Consider the following 13,252-nt stretch of genomic DNA (forward strand, 5'->3'; position numbering starts at 1 on the left):
GCGGCCAAAAAGACGAGACTATAAAGGACCTTCAAGCGGATTTGGCCAAGGCTCGTGAGGAAGAGGCCGAGCTAGATGAGCAGGTGAGCATTCTTTTGATAGAGTATGGACTCGACCCAACTGTGGAGGTTAATACTTTGTTATCTCATCTGCAACAAAAGGTTGAAAGGATAGGGTTGCTTCGGGGAGATATCGATCAGGTCAAGGCCGAGTGTGATCGGTGGAAGGAGACTATGACCGCCTGGCTGTAGAAAAAGAAACTACCTTGGCCAAACTGTCATCGGCCAAGGTTCAACTTCGGGGCGTTAAACAAAAAAGTTCGGCCCAAGCCAAGAGGATCGAGGAGCTCGAAACCGGGCTTGCTAAGGCCAAAGCGGAGATCGAGAAGACAAAAGTCACGGCGGATAAGTCCATTGCCATGTACCGGGCCGGTGCTGAGGCTGCTCAAATGCAGCTAAGGGATGCTTCTAACCGAGAGCAATGGATCATTGACTCGGCAAAGTGCCAATCCCGGAGGGAAACCCTCGAGGAAATCCATACTCGAGGTTTTGACCTCTCCGAGGAGATAGCCCGAGCCAAGGTGCTTGAGGCTGAAGCCAGGCAGCTTGCCTCCTTCGATGATGAAGATGATGATGAAGAAGGCAGTCGAGGCGGATCCGATGAGGGGCCTGAAGGAGAAGTTGCTCCCGAAGAAGAGGTCGAAACCGGCCGTAGTTAGGACTTAGTTTCCCTTTTTGTAAGGCCTTGATCGGTATCTTGTACATAACCCTTTTTATCAATATATAATAGAAAAACTTCTTTTAAATGCCTTCTCACTTTAAGTTCAAACGTGTTTTGTGTTTTTGCCTTTTGAAAATTTTGTTGTTGCAGCCTCTATAATCGAGCGAATACTAGTTCGAACTTAGAACAAAACCCTTAGGTTTTTAAGACACGCAAGGGTGAGTCCTTGAGTTTAATAATATGTTCGAAATTTCAGATGGCTTGATCAACGCCATGACTGCACTGTTTATATAACTAAGTTCGAGTATGTTTCGAACTTAGAATAGAATAAACCCTTAGGCTTTTATCAAATAATGTGTAATTTTCGAATCTTGCAGTAACATACCCCTTAAGGTTTTATGGTGGATCCTTGAGCCAAGTTCAAGCCATCTTTATTTGAACTTGGAAGAGTGGAACCCTTAGGTCCGAGTTGAGTGAGAACAAAGTCTCGAACTCTAAATGTATTGGTCCTTAGGCTTAATAGTTGAGTGAGTTTTTGCTCAAACTTTTAAGTAAAGTATCCCTTAGGCCTAGTAGTCGAGTGAGTGTTTGCTCGAACGTTTAAGTAAAGTAGCCCTTAGGCCTAATAGTCGAGTGAGTGATTGCTCGAACTCGAAGTAAGATAGCCCTTAGGCTTAATAGTCGAGTGAGTGATTGCTCGAACTCGGACTAAGTATTGTAGCCCGTAGGCTTTATGGTCGAGTGAGTGATTGCTCGAACTCGAAGTAAGATAGCCCTTAGGCTTAATAGTTGAGTGAGTGATTGCTTGAGCTCGAACTCGAAGTATTGTAGCCCGTAGGCTTTATGGTCGAGTGAGTGATTGCTCGAACTCGAAGTAAGATAGCCCTTAGGCTTAATAGTCGAGTGGGTAATTGCTCGAACTCGAACTCGAAGTATTGTAGCTCGTAGTCTGTATGGCCAAGTGAGTGATTGCTCGAACTCGAAGTAAGATAGCCCTTAGGCTTAATAGTAGAGTGAGTGATTGCTCGAACTCGAAGTATTATAGCCCGTAGTCTTTATGGTGTAAGTTTTTCAAAACTCCTTCGGTAGTGGTCGGCCCTTAAGCCTGTTTGAATCGTGAAGTAGAACGAACTTTTCAAAATATGAGATATCGGTAAAGAAGAAGTTTTTCTTTATAAGTCATTATACATGTGTTCGTATTTTGTGCCAGGGCTCGAGCAAAACTATGCGGGCATGGTTTGTTTTGACCATTTGGCCCTTACACTTTTCCCTATCGAGACCCTGTTTGACATGAATTTGATATGAAATAACTTTCTTGTATCGAACTCGATTTATTCGATGGTAATGCCCCTAGTATTCGAGGTTGATTGTAAAGAAGACTTAGATACTATTGAATTGTCCTCAGGTAGTACATAGTTATTGCCTCGTTAAAAACCTCGCTGGAAAAACCCAGTTGGGATAAAAATCGATCTAAGGGAAAAAGTATGCAATGCATACTTTAAAACCTGAGGTCTCGATGTCTTTTGTCGAACTCCTGCAATGAGTTAGCGTCAAATATATATAGACGAAAGAAGAGAGAAAATCATACCTTAACAATAATATCGTTTGATAAGTGATATGTTCCAGTTGTTTGGTAATGGTTCGCCATCTATTGTTTCGAGTTTATAAGACCCTTTTTCCGACTATATCGAAGACTTGATAGGGTCCTTCCCAATTCGGGCCGAGCTTGCCTTCATTAGGATATTGAGTGTTGATGGTGACCTTCCTTAGGACTAAGTTCCCGACCCTGAAGTGGCGAAGGTTGGTTCTTCTATTGTAGTACCTTTCGATTTGTTGCTTTTGTGCAGTCATTCGAACAAGTACCGCTTCTCGTTTTTCATCTAATAATTTGAGGCTAGCATTCATAGCCTCACGGTTCGATTCCTCCGATGTATGTCGAAATCTTGCACTGGGTTCTCCGACTTCGATTGGAATTAAGGCTTCAGAGCCATACAATAAGGAAAATGGAGTTGCTCCCGTACTGGACTTCGATGTTGTTCGATATGCCCAAAGGACTTTGGGCAGAATTTTTCTCCATTTCCCTTTAGCTTCATTCAACCTTTTCTTCAAGTTTTGGATGATAGTCTTGTTCGTCGATTCGGCCTGTCTGTTCCCACTAGGATGATACGATGTTGACAATATCCTTTTTATTTTATGGTCTTCGAGAAATTTTGTCACTTTGATGCCGATAAATTATTTTCCATTGTCACACACTATTTCAGCGGGTATCCCAAATCGACATACGATGTGGTCCTAGATGAAGTCAATAACTTCTTTCTCTCTAACTTTCTCGAACACCTGTGCTTCAACCCATTTAGAGAAATAGTCAGTCATAAATAAAATGAACTTAGCTTTACCTGGGGCCGATGGTACAGGGCCGACGATATCCATCCCCCATTTCATGAATGGCCATGGGGATAAGACTGAATGAAGTTGTTCTCCAGGCTGATGGATCATCAGTGCAAACCTTTGACATTTATCACATTTTCGAACAAACTTCTTAGTGTCCTTTTCCATGTTATCCCAGTAGTATCCCGCTCTAATGATTTTGTGAATCAGTGATTCGGCGCCGGAGTGGTTCCCACAAGTGCCTTCATGGACCTTTCGTAAAACGTAATAGGTGTCTCCTGGTCCTAAGCATACTGTCAATGGTCCATCAAACGTCCTTCTGTACTATGTTCCATCTTCAGCCAACGTGAATCGAGCAGTTTTGGTTTGTAGGGCCCTCGATTCTTTAGGATTCGATGGGAGTTTTCCGTTCTTCAAGTATTCAATATACTTATTCCTCCAATCCCAGGTTAAGCTTGTAGAATTTATCTCGGTGTAACCCTCCGAGATAAATATACCTTTGCATTCTATCCTCTCGAACTTTGAAGGTTTTGTTTATGTGGTTCACCACTAGTAAAGAGTCATATTTGGCTTCAATGACTTCTGCTCCCAAGCTTTTAGCTAGCTCGAGACCTGCAATCACGGGCTCGTACTCGGCCTTATTGTTAGTAAACCTAGAAGTTTTGATAAATTGCCTAATAGTGCTACCCATGGGGGGGTTTCAAAATGATGCCAAGCTCGGACCCTTTCACATTCGAAGCACCATCTGTGAAGAGGGTCCAGACCCCCGATGATGCACCCGATTTAAACAAGAGTTCTTTTTCAACTTCAGGTACGAGGGTTGGCATGAAATCGGCCACGAAGTCCGCTAAAATGTGAGACTTGATGGCCGTACGGGGTTGATATTCGATATCGTACCCACTGAGTTCTACGACCCATTTAACCAATCGTCCAGATAGTTCGGGCTTGTGCAAAATATTACAAAGTAGGTAAGTGGTTAATACGCATATGAGGTGACATTGAAAGTATGGTATTAACTTTCTAGAGGCGCTTATCAGTGCAAGTGCCAGTTTTTCTAAGTGTGGATATCTAGTTTCTGCTTCTCCTAAGGTTTGACTTACATAATAAACAGGAAATTGCGTACCTTGCTCTTCTCGAACTAGGACGCCACTTACCGCAATTTCCGATACCGCCAAGTATAAGTAAAGTTTCTCATCTGCCTTCGGAATGTGAAGCAGTGGTGGGCTCGACAGGTATCGCTTCAATTCTTCTAATGCTTGTTGGCATTCCGGGGTCCAGGCGAAATCGTTCTTCTTTTTTAGTAGAGAGAAAAATCTGTGGCTTCGATCCGACGACCTTGAAAATGAATCGGCCTAAGGCAGCTATCCGTCCAGTTAGATTCTGCACGGCTTTTACATTGTCCACGACGGTAATGTCTTCGATGGCCTTTATTTTATCGGGGTTGATCTCGATCCCCCGATTCGATACCATGAAGCCAAGAAACTTGCCTGAACCAACCCCGAAGGCACATTTCTGGGGGTTGAGCTTCATGTTGTATTTCCTTAAAATCTCGAACGTCTCCTGCAAATGAGTCAAATGCTCCTCTGCGTGCAGGGACTCGTCCTTTATGAATGCGTGCTTTACCTTGGACTGAGGTCTTCTTCTTTGCTTCACCCATTTGAACCTAGGGTCCAGGCTCAGCCCATGTATTGTTATCGACGGTGGGATACATGTCATGTGTAAATGGGACCAAGCAAAACAATATATGTTATTAATAAGAAATTGAATAAGCTTTTTCTTGAATTCGGGGGTCAATCCCGTTCCCAGATATACCTTTTTCTCGGGCAGATACTCGATCAATACAACCTATTCCAACTCTTCAACCGTTGATTTGGTGGCGTCAGAATCTTCGGGGATGATAAAATTTTGAGGGGTCAGAAAATCCTCATCTTCTTCTTCCATCTTCTGCTTCCCTGATTCGGTCGAGGCTGGCGGCTGTGATTACTATTTGATTTCTCGTTTACTTTTGATGCTCGACCTTTCCGAGGTTGGTAGTGTCGGTATCAGTGTCACCTCATCGACCACAAACATTTCCTTCGCAGCATGTTGCTCCCCATATACTGTTTGTACACCATCCGATGTTGGGAATTTCATCACTTGGTGGAGAGTCGAAGGTATTACCCTCATATTGTGGATCCAAGGCCTTCCGAGTAGGGCATTGTACCTCATGTCGCCCTCGATTACGTGGAACTTGGTATTTTGGATGGTCCCAGCCACGTTCACTAGTAGAATAATCTCCCCCCTAGTTGTTTCACTGGCCATATTGAAGCCGTTTAAGACCCGAGCTACGGGCACAACTTGATTTTGCAGACCAAGCTACTCCACGACCCTCGATCGGATGATATTCGCCGAGCTACCTGGATCCACTAAAACATGCTTAACTTGAACTTTATTTAAAGAGATAGAAATTACCAGAGCGTCGTTGTGGGGCTAAGAAATGTTGTTGAATGATAAAGTTCCTTCGGGCACATAATCTCGGGTTCGTTTTTCTCGAGTGATCGGTATCTTTGTGCGTTTGAGTATGGGTCCCTGTGGAGTGTCGACCCCACCGACGATCATACGAATGATATGTTGGGGTTCCTCTTGTTCATTTTTTATGTTGGCATCTCTCTCTCTGAAATGGTTCTTGGCTCGATCACTGAGGAACTCTCAAAGGTGGCCCTCATTGAATAGACGATCTACCTCCTCCCTTAATTGTCTGCAATCCTCGGTCTTGTGGCCATGTGTGCCATGATATTTGCACATTGAATTTGAGTTTCTTTGGGAAGGATTGGTTTGCATGAGTCTGGGCCACCTAGTATCTTTGATCCTTCCGATTTCCGATACAATACCCGATGCATCGATGCTAAAGTTATATTCCGATAACCGAGGTGCCTCTATATGATCAACATATTTGTCAAAGCCACTTTTGCTCATAAGTCCCCGAGAATTCTGTCCTCGATCATTTCTTCGATTGTTTCGGACGAAATTGCATCCCGAACCATTGTTCATTCGATCCGCGGGTGTATGGTTGATATCGGTCTCTGTTCGACCTTGGCTCTTTGTCGATGTCCCTTTGGTTTTTAATAGCCGACCTGTTTGGATGTACTGATCCGGAAGGAGCTCCTAATTAGTTATCTTCGACCCTGATTTTTGACTGATATCGATTGTGCATATCTTCCCAAGTTATAGCTGGATACTCGATCAAATTTTGTTTAAGCCGATGTGATGCTATCGAACTTCGCTCGTTCAACCCTTGGGTGAAAGCTTGAACGGCCCAATCGTCTGTGACCGGTGGCAATTCCATGTGTTCCATTTGAAATCGGGACATGAACTCCCTCAGCATTTCATTATCCCTTTGCCTTACTTTGAAAAGGTCTGATTTCCTTGTTGCGACTTTTATAGCACCGGCGTGTGCCTTTACGAAAGAATCTGCTAACACGGCAAATGAGTCGATGGAATTCAGTGGCAGGTTGTGATACTTAATCATTTCTCCCTTCGAGAGGGTCTCTCCGAATTTCTTTAACAACACAGATTCGATTTCATCATTTTCTAAATCGTTACCCTTGATGGCACACGTGTAAGAGGTGATGTGCTCGTTAGGGTCGGTCGTTCCATTATATTTTGGAATCTCGGGCCTATGAAATTTTTTGGGGATTGGTTTTGGGGCTGCACTCGAGGGAAAAGGCTTTTGCACAAATTTTTTGGAATTCAACCCTTTTATCATTGGTGGTTCCCCCGGGATCTGATCGACCCTGGAGATATATATTTCTATTTTTTTATCGTTTGCTTCGATTCGCTTTGTGAGCTCCTCGAGTATCTTAGCAATTTCGGGAGTAACCCCCGATTCTTGCTCATTTGACCTTACTATGACTGACTCCGTTCTGTGGGTAATTTCTCGAGGCGGACTGGGCTCCGGCCTGCTCGGTACTTAGGTTTGGCTCTGCAACTGAGCTATCGCTACCTGTTGGGATCGCAGCATTTCAAAAATCATACGCAAGCTGGCTCTGTTTTCCTCAACGTTATGGGTGTCTCGAGCTGCAGATCGAGTACCACCATTAATGCTATTTTCAGGTTTAGAATGTTGGTTTTCCTCAAGGGCCACATGCGAATTAACGTCTAGTGTTACCTCGACTTGAGCTTTAACGGCATCGACAAGCGCCTTTCCGGCCCTGGGCGTCAAGTTGTTGTTTTCATCTTGAAGGCCAGCTTCGTTGTCGATAAGTAAAGCCATTAATCGAGGGTTTGTCATTGCTAATCCGAAGTCAAAGACACTTTCAAAAGACAAGCGTAAAATAGTGTATGTTGCAGATTTGTATCAAATAACTACTGTTATCCTTAGCCCCGCGGTGAGCGCCAAACTGTTTACCCGGAAAATCGAATAGAGTTGAATTTGTATGTTGTTCTAAGGGTATGTGGTATAACTTGACACAAATCGTAAAGAGAAATTAGAAATATCCGATCTTAACTATAAAGAATAAAAGATAAACACAGTTGAAAGGAGGAAAATGAATGAGCAAAATAAGATGAAGTAATGGAGCTCAAAGGGTTAATCTTTCAATACGAGAAATGGTATTTTTGTTACAATGTGTGAATGTCTTGATGCCCCTTACAGAAACAATAATCATCCCTTTTATAGTGGAGAGATCCTACTTTAGATATAATAAAGATTACATAGTGGGAAACCCATGATGAGTCAGTTTTTCCCTAATTCCCGCCGGGATTCTCTCCCCTAGTGCAGTTGCAACGGCTCTTGTCTATGAGCTCGATATTGACTCGAGCTCGGTTTCAACTCGAGCTCTCGATCTTGACTCGAGCTCGATTCTGACTCGGCGTCCGGTACTGATTCGGGGTCGGTCTCTGAATCATAAGCTCTATAATTTCGCTTCGCCTTATAGTTCGATTTGGATTCGAGCTCGATAATGATATTGAGCTTGACGTTGATCGGTCATAGAACTCGAAGCTTGGTGACCTGACTTCGGACCTCAACCTAAAAATATCGAAGTCGCTCTTCGATCAATGTATTACTATCTCGACCAGTTCGTATGAAGCACTAATCGGTTTTGGCCGTATACATAACTATACTCACTTTCAATTTTAAGGTTGCATTCGAGCAAACCAAGAGAGAAAAGTAGAGAATTAAAGTTGCATTCGAGCAACCAAGAGAGAAAAGTTGAGAATTCTCGTAGGAATGTGTTAAGAAATAAAAAAAGTTGCAACCTTCGAAATTCGGGAAAAATGAGGTGAAACAGTTCGAGCTAACAATTTATGAAGTCCAAACTGTTATAAAATAAAACTACAGGAATAATTCATGAGGTTCAAACTTTCACAATCCAAATATAAAAAATTTGCTTGAGTTTTAAACCCCGTTCAAACCGTAAATCTTGCAATTCAATGCAGATATACCTAATATCTAGCCTATTTTATCGCAGTATGAATGCATATATTATAAAAGTTAAAAAATTATAACTTGGATGAAGTGCTGGTATACTTTTTAGTTGAATAAACAAGAATTGGTTAGCCTTGAATAAGAGGGATGGCCACATCAATACCTAAGAGACCATAACTAGCATCTTAGCTTGACCGCGTTGCTTATTAGATTATAAAAATTTGTGATAGCGCACTAGAGCATCTGTTTCAATAGGATAAGGGATAAATTGGAGGATGAGGATGGCAAGATTCTGTGTTTGGAAAGATGACAGTGAGACAAAAGCTTTCAAATTAATAAAGGAAAAAAACTTCATCATTGTGTGCTAGAGTTTCACAAAAAAAAATCAAACTCTATTGCTCAATTCTGAAGTTTCACATGTAGAGATTTTTCGAAAGTCAATATAGTACGTTGTAGTTTCACAAATAAAGGTTTCGAAATCTAGCACCAATTGCTGGAGCGTATTATTTTCTAAAAATTCTGTATCAAAAGAGTGACAAAATGTTATTGAAATAGTGGTTAAAGCTTAATTAGAGGTCAAAAACAACTATTTACTAATTTCTTTGAGAATTTCGAAATAACGGGTCGTTCCTCCATCCTCCTTTACTTAAATATCAGGGTTAGTTGGTATAGTGCATGGCTGAACCCTGTTACCTAAGTCTTAAATTTCTCGACCTTTACCACTACCTTATTTCAAAAATTAGGCATCATCATATGTTTTTTTACCTTTCAGTTTGGATCTACTGCCAAAACATTACATGGCTATTGATTCAGTTATTTATCGCCTGGTGTGGACCGCATATCTCTCAAACTTTTTCTTATTTAATTTATTTCAATTTTGTCTTTAATAGAGAAACATTACGTTTCAATTTCATTGGTGGCAAAATTGTGATGGATCAAACCAAATGGTAACCCAAAATGTTATTAAATAATTCCTATATCACAACCTGAAATCCATTGATGCTATGTGATTAGCACTTGACACATTACCCCCTTCGAACAACCCAACACATATAATTTACCCAATCATATGCATGTAAAAGATATATTTAGAATCATCTTTAGAAAGCCCAGGCATGAAACATATAAACCTTGACTCATGTAGCATATTTATATTCTCAAGAAAATTAAATTACAAAAAATATTTCTTTCATGTGTATCATATGCAACAACTACTACTACTATTACGCCTCAATCCTGAACATAGTTGAAGTCGACGATATGTATCCTCTTTTTTTCTTTAAGCTCAACTCATATTATCATCATACAAAATAAAATAATAATAATAGTAAAAATAAGTTATATATATATATATATATATATATATATATATATATATATATATATATATATATATATATGATCCATACCAGTCGTTTTGAGTTCTAGCATCTCATTCCATGATTTGAGACTTCGAGTAGCATCATTTGATATTTTATGACTTGTGGATATGGATGGTCCGGGTCCTAGAGTATTCCGAAAGGATTTGGAAAAGTTAAAAGGCTAAAATAGAAACCTTAATTTCACGATCCAAAATTACACCAAAGACCGTGATGGCACCTAACACGCTCGCTAGGCAAGCCAACACTCATATCACGCACCAACATCGGAGAGCGGGACCGGCGCTCAATCGAGGTATCCCGGTCAAGCAAGACTTCTCGATGCCCATTAACTACCCTTATCCATGAACGATTTATGAAGAAATAATATGTAGAGGTTAGCCAAGAATATTTATGGGAGAAACATCTAGCGTTAATCTTCCATTACTTAAGCAATTTCATTAATAGCTAGCAAAACATTACAAGTTATTTTAAAAGTCTTTAAGCGGAAGCAAAATGACATACAACATATTAAATCCCCATATGATACATGACCCACACTGTGTCCATGGAACCTCTAAACTGATATGAGAAAAATATGAATGTGTCGGTGACAAGGCCCCGACTATACCTCAAAACAATGTGTAAGGATCAATATAATACAAGAGCCCCGATACAGAGTAGAGCTCACCAAGGATCAGCTGAAGGAAGGCTCGCTTCTATCAAGTACCTATGTCACCTACTGGAGTATCACCTATATTCATTAAAGATGCAGTATCCCTGGCAAAAGAGACACATATGGAATAATACTAGTATGTAAAGTGAACAGAATAATGTATACTCAAAGAGAGATAAATGAAGTAAATCAAGAAGATATAAAACAACCTATTGCATCATATGTCAAGTCATATTGTACTTGAGTCATCCTACACTTCTTTTGGATCGAGTGGGCCGTATGAGCTATTTATGAGACATAGAAAATATAAAGTAAACGTGACACTATGTTTCGGCAGAAGACAATAAAAATGGCACTTATGCATTTCACCAGGCCGTCCATAAGGCTCACCTATTTCTTATGTTTACTATGCGTCCCACCAGTCTGTCCATAGCCAACTGTTACTATGTACCTATGCGCATCACCAGACCGTCCATAGGGCTTATCTGTACTATGCACATATGTGCTTGTAAAAGACCCAACCGGTCGTTTTATGTAGTTGAGCCACATTTTACCTTTTGAAGCTTCCCGTATTTTTATTTGAGGTTTTATGACTTGGGAAGATGGTTAGTTTCGTTCCGGGAAGGTTTCGGGTTAATTTGGACCCTTTGATTCTTGGTTTGGAAGCTTAAGTTAAAAATGTTGATCGAATTTTGACTTTTATAAAAATGATCCTAGAACAGTATTTTGATAGCTCTGATAGATTTATATCGTGATTTTGGACTTGGGCGTATGCCCGAAATTGAATTCGGAGGTCCCGAGATTGATTTGACTTATTTTGCCGAAAGTTGGCAATTTGAGGTATAGAAGTTTCCCTAAGTTTAACCGTAGGTTGACTTTGTGGCTATCGGGTTCGAAATTTGATTTTGGGACTTGTAATAGGTTCTTTTTTCTATTTGGAACTTGTTTGCAAAATTTGGTGTCATTTGATGTTGGTTTGATAGGATTCGGACGCTTGGTTGCAATTCTAGAGGTTTTTGAGTTTTCTTTTGAAATTCATGAGTTTTGATGTCCGATTCGTGGTTCTAGGTATTATTTTTGGTGTTTTAATTGAGCGAGCGAGTTCGTATGATGTTTTAATACTTGTGTGGATTTTTGGTTTGGAGCCACGAGGGCTCGGTTGAGTTTCGGACGTATTACGGATTGGATTAAACTCATTTTTGGGTTGTTGTTGTGTTGGTGCTACAGTTATTGCAATTGCGAGCACCAGCCTCGCAATTGCAAAGTGGACAATAGGGGGAGCAGGTATCGCAATTGCGATACCTCATTTGCAATTGCGAAGAAAGGCTGGGACTGGGTAGGTTCACAATTGCGATCAAGTGGTCACATTTACGAGAGGTGCATACTTCGGCAATACGAAGTTAGTGTCGCATTTGCGACATTCCTCAAGTCTGTCAGGTGACGCAATTGCGAGTCTTTCTTCGCAATTGCGAGGGTTCATAATTGCGAACCCAGTATCGCAATTGCGACATCTCCACCTGAACAAAAAGGCTGGGAAGTCAGGATTTGATCTCATTTCTCTCATTTTAGAACCCTAGACTAGGTAGGAGGCAATTTAGAGAGGGGATTTTCACCTATAATCATTGGGTAAGTGATTTTGATTAATTTTCAACTATATTATATGATTATATATGAGATTTAACATCAAATTTATGAAAATCAAAGAGAAACTTTGGAAAATTTTGTATATGTTTTGAAAAATAAGAATTTGAGATTTGAGAGTCGACTTGGACTCAGATTTGAAAAACAAAACACATATATGGACTCGTGAGGTTATAGGAAGTCGGGATATACTCTTGGACCCGAGTTTTGACCGGGTGGGCCCGGTATTGACTTTTGTTGACTTTTGGGGAATTGTGTAAAGATCTTAGCTTTATTAATCGAAATTGATTTCTCTTGCATTGTTTGATGATATTAAGTCGTTTTTGGTTAGACTTGAGCCGTGCGGAGGCGAATTTTAAGGGAAAAGCTATTTTTTGAGTGTTGATTTGGCTTAGTTGAGATAAGTATCTTGCCTAACTTTATGTGGGGGAACTATCCCTTAAGATTTGGGCTGATTGTATTATTGAAATTATGTGGAAGACGTGTACACAAGGTGACGTGTGTGTACACGGCTTATATGTGGTATTTGACCGGTTTAGACTCTTAAGTTACCTATAAGCACTTAATTGAAGTTATTATTATTTGTTCTATCTTTAGTTGTCAATTCTATTCTTACATGCCTAAATTGAAGTTGTCATTACATGTTCTAGTTTCCATCATCAAGTTACTCTTATATGCATTTACTTATAGTTGTTGTTACATGTCATTCTTTCCATTGTTGAGTTATTTTCATGCATTGAGACTTAGTCGCTATATCATACTATCTCTTTCGTTGTTAAGATTATGTCACGTACTTGAATTGGAAGTTGCCATTTCATGGGAACACCTTCATTGTTGGGTTATTGAAGTTGTATTTGTGAAAGCCATTAACACATTGTGGTTGAAGTTGTTGATTGTTGAGATATTTTTCCTTGTTGAGTTGTTTCTCATCAATTTTGTTGTTATTGAGATTCTTGTACACGTTGTGGTTGAGTCGTGGCTATGAGTTGTGGTAACATTGGTATTGTTAATTTGGGAAATATAGTGGTGTATGGGCACGTGTGGTGCGAGTTGATTATTGTG

Source organism: Nicotiana tabacum, chromosome 19 (genome assembly GCF_000715075.1).
Source record: "Nicotiana tabacum cultivar K326 chromosome 19, ASM71507v2, whole genome shotgun sequence".
NCBI classification, from domain to species: Eukaryota; Viridiplantae; Streptophyta; class Magnoliopsida; order Solanales; family Solanaceae; genus Nicotiana; species Nicotiana tabacum.